The sequence below is a fragment of the Corvus brachyrhynchos genome, unplaced genomic scaffold (assembly GCF_000691975.1).
Source record: "Corvus brachyrhynchos isolate BGI_N302 unplaced genomic scaffold, ASM69197v1 scaffold15, whole genome shotgun sequence".
Taxonomy (NCBI): Eukaryota; Metazoa; Chordata; class Aves; order Passeriformes; family Corvidae; genus Corvus; species Corvus brachyrhynchos.
Genome location: NW_008238349.1, coordinates 462,353 through 466,969, shown reverse-complemented (window position 1 = coordinate 466,969; position 4,617 = coordinate 462,353).

Here is a 4,617-nt window from a genome sequence, read left to right as displayed (position 1 = left end):
GGAGCAATCGGAGGGCCCAGGACGCTGGCAGGGGGCAAGGCCTGTCCCAGTGCCCCGGGGCAGCCACGGCCCCTGAGCCAGGTGTTCCCACAAGGGCCCAGGCCTGGGAGCAGGGGGAGAGGGCAGGTGTGCACTCACTGCTCGCCCAGGCTGCACAGGGACAACGGGACCGGCTGGGGCCCCTTGGAGCAGCCCCATTGTGACACGTCCCCAGGATCATCACAGGGGCCAGGGCACATCACAGGCTGCTCTGTGAGAGCACCTGGATTCCAAAGATCCATTCCCCAGGGGTGATGGGCACCTGGGGGTGGTGGTTTGCTGGTGGGCAGCTCCCAGTGACAACAGAGCAATGTCCCTGAGTGCCCGGCGTGCCCAGGTGTGCGGGGCCAAGGCCCTGGGTGGGGGCTGGGATGAGCGGAATAGTCACTGATTCCCTGGTGAACACTCGGAGTCTCCTGTGTGGACACATGGACACACACCAGAGGTGCCCCTTGCTTGGTCCTGCCCAGCCAGAGCTTCCACAGCCTCTGGAGTGCCTGGCACGGCCTGGGAATGCAGAAGGAAAGCAGAGGGAAAACCATCTCTGTAGCCATGGTGGTGTCCAGCAGCTGCCCGGCCAGGGAGGGCACTGAGAGGGGCCACTGGAGCTCCTGTCAGAGGCTACTGGGCAGGGATTTCCCCATCCCTCCTGAGCCCTACACACTCCCTGGTTTTGCCTGTGGGATGAGGTCAGGTGGAGGCATCAACCCCCAGCAGATCCAAGGGTTGATCCCTGGTGCTGGGAGCACAAACCTTCAGCACCACCTGCATGGCCAGACATGCACCTGGTGAGTTCACCTGCCCCTTCCCAAACCCCGAGCCCTTTGTCTGGGAGGTCACAGGAGAGCAGGAGCTGTGCTGGTGCCTTGGGTTTTAACTTCTATGTTTTTCAAATCCTGCACTGCCGGCTGTGTCACTCTGAAGTTCCATGTGCCCTGTCAGCTGCTGCTCTCTCGTGCTGGTCAGACATAACAAACCCTCTCCAGGTTTGCTCCCCAAGGACACCTGGATTGTCCCAGGCTCAAAATGTGTGAACTAAAAGCCTCTGAAGAGGAGGGGCAAACTTGGGGTGATGACATCATTAACTGAGGTTATAACTGGAGAATTAACCCTGATATGCAAATGGACCAAACTTATAAAAGTGTGAGGAACCTGTGACCCAGGGTCCATCTTGGGTGGAGCCTTTGGCCTGCCCAGGGTGTTCCTTTGAGGGCCCTTCAAATAAACACCTATCTTTATTCTCTGATTCTTGTCTAGCCTCTGTTTTTAGGGGGCCACCTCAAGGCATCAGTGCTCTTTGGGCCTTCCAGCACCTCTCCCTTGGGTGGATCTGATTTGCCCTGTGCCAGCACCGGCAGCCCCTGTGTCACACAGTGGCAGTGTGTGCCAGCACCGGCAGCCCCTGTGTCACACAGCGGCAGTGGACAGTGACCTCTGGGGCTCAGCAAGCCTCACATCCTCCCGGAGCCATCCCACGTGGGAGCTCCTGCTGGGCACCGGATTCTCTGGAGAAATCACCTGGATGGCAACCTGGAGCTCTTAGGAGACAATCCCCAAGTGCTGATCGCTGAGGGGATTTTTGGGGCCCTGGTTCTGACAGGGGGAGGTGCCTCAGCTTTGCCTTTGCCTTTGCTGCTGCTCCTCTCAGAGGTTCGGCTGTAGTTCAGCAAGGCTGGTAAAGGAGATGGTGTTTAACTGCAGGTTCCTTCCCATTTCCTGATCACCTGAAATGGTTTTATCTTCTCCAGCTTCTCCACAGAGGAGTCTTTATTCATGGACGCTTATTACCGCAGGCCTGAGCCCTAGGGTACATCACCGTGTCCTGCAGCCGTAGGGAGGAGGAGGAGAGAAGATCCAGCAGGCAGGAATTGTGAAGCAAGATTGATTTATTTAATTATTTTACAAACTCTTTTACAGACTTTTTTCTTCATAATCTATTTGGACAAAGGACCAGCCACCCCTTGGGGTGATTGGCTAAAATCCTAAAACATCCATTGTCAAAATATTTTCTACTATACCATAAACAAGACTTTTCAAGGTTGCAGGTGTTTGGTTATTTACAGAACTCTGCTGCCTCTTCTGTGAGAGAGAAAAGTCTCTCACGGGCTTAGAAAATAGCAAGAAAATCCTCGCTAGCAGCATTTTTGTATCTACAGACGCTGACTCTGCTTCGTTTGAAAATGCTGCAGTAATTGCAATTATGAACTGAACTCCAGCTTCCTGCCCGACATACCCTGAATGCTTTACGCCATTCACCACGGCAGCACTGAAACTGCTTTCCCAAGAAATGCCAATACTCCGGAGCACCCCCATGTACCACATCTTTCTCTGAGCCTCTTACTGAGACCAGCACAAGCAAATCCATGTCCTCAACAGTTTTTCAGTTTTATCCCAGTCTCGTCCCTCTCATTTCTTCCCTTCTCCCCTCTGAACTGATGCTTGGGTTTCCTCCTTGCAGGGGACAATAATTTTAAAACATGTGCAAGGTGAATTTCTTCAAGAGGGAGTGAACCTGGTGATTGCTCTCCACGTGAATAGGACAGGAAATAATTGATTTTAAAAATCCTCTCGGAAATGGAGTATAGGAAATAATAAATATTCCAAGCAGCATGTTGTAGATCTTCAGGATTAAAGTGTGGGTTATGCACTTTCAAACAGATTTAATTTTGGCAGGTCTGTGTTGACAGGTCCTGAGCTGGAGCCTGTTCCTGGTACTTGGAGATTTCTTTCACCATAAGAAGCAATTCCCATTTTCAGTATTTTTCAGGCTTTTAGGTTCTCTCCGGTTCAAAGTGAGAGAAGACACTAAAATTGGCACCAGCACAGTGGGAGCTCACACAGTGTGGTAGGAAACAGCATCCCCTCTCCCTCAGATCCCAGAGCTTTGGTCACTGGGTTCTTCACGCGTCTCCCTGGATCCGTCTGTTCACAGCATTGCCAGCTCCTGCTTGTGCTCAGAAAGGCTCCCTTGGAAAGGATGAGAAAAAGTGCTGCATCCTGGGGTCTGTGATAATGCTGGATCCTGGCATCCTGATAAAGAAGTATCTTGGGGGGTGTGAGTGCCATTCCTGGCCATTGAATTCAGGAAACCAGTTGTCCCTGCCCAGAGCAAGGCTTGGTTTCAGCCCAAGGTCAGCAGACCCATCCTGAGCGAGGCAGGAGAAACCCCCAGGTTTTCCAGACACCTCCCACGTGCAGGATGCTCAGAGCTGCTCCCACCCCTGCTGCTCCCACCCCTGCTGCTCCCCGGGCACAGACTGTGACAGGGACACGGTGCCAGCCCAGGGGGCTCTGGATGATAACTCAGATTTAGAAATGAGGCTCTGTCCCCTTGTACAGGGAGGGACAAGATGAAGAAATCTCTTCTTAATGAGAGCCAGGGTGCCTGGAGAATGCACCACTCATGGTGCATCTGGGAACTTCATGGCAAGGGCTCGTGGAGGCCTCAGGGCATTGCCAGGAACCTGAGGAAGGATTTCTGTGCCAAAAGGGTGGTCAGACACTGGGACAGGCTGATCACCTGATCTGCTCAGAGAGGTGCTCGATGCCCCAGTGTTTACGGAATCAATATTTAAGGGAAGTTTGGAAATTGCCCTTGAAAATCGACTTTAATTTTTGATCAGCCCCGAAGTGGTCACGGCTGCACTAAATGATCATTGCAGGTCACTTCAGCTGAAATAAACTGAACTATTCTGCCAGGTTCCATCCCATCCCATCCCATCCCATCCCATCCCAAGCTGGAGAAGCACTTGGAGAAGCTGAGTGCGATGAAGATGAGCAGCAGGAACTGGCATGTGGCAACAGGGAACTGTGTCCTTCCCCCTGAGGCTGATGAGCTCCTTGTTCATTCTCCATCTGAAACCACCTCTCTGGAAGTTTAATTTCAATGATCTGCAGATGCCAGAGGTGCTGGTGCCAGCCTGGAAGCTCCATAGCTCCATGTGTGGGACATGCCAGGCCAGGGATGAGCTCCCCAAAGGCCACAGGGAAGGATGCTCTTGCTATTCCATCCACATTTCTCACTGAACATGCAGATGAGATTAATTTCTGTTTAATCAGCCTCTGCAAACAGCAATCACTTGAGAGCTTTCCTGCCTCACATGCAGTGATTACCCTTCTTACACCAGCACTGCTCGTACCAGCCTGGGGGCTCTCAGCCCCTCCAGGTGACACCTTTCATTCACTTCAGGACGTTCTGGAGCTTTGCTGTGAAACACTCTGTGAGCTGGGACTTGCTGGATTTGGAAGTGGCTCGGTGGCATCGTGTTCTGCCTGGGGCTAAGGTGCCTCTGGGATCTCTGCTTTGGCCCTGGAGCAGGGCCAGGAGTGGAGACATCGCTGGAGCTTTGTCCGTGTCACCCCTCACTACACGGGGGTGGCCCCAGCTCAGGGTGACCCCGGTGCTGAGTGTTTGCAGTGTTTGTGCTCTTCCCCTACAATTTGTGTGTGTGAAATTCAGCTGCTGCTGTCCCAGCTGTGATGACAGGACACAGGGAATGGTTTCCCAGTGCCAGAGGGTGGCAATGGATGGGATATTGGGAAGGAATTGTTCCCTGGGAGGGTGGGCAGGCCCTGGCA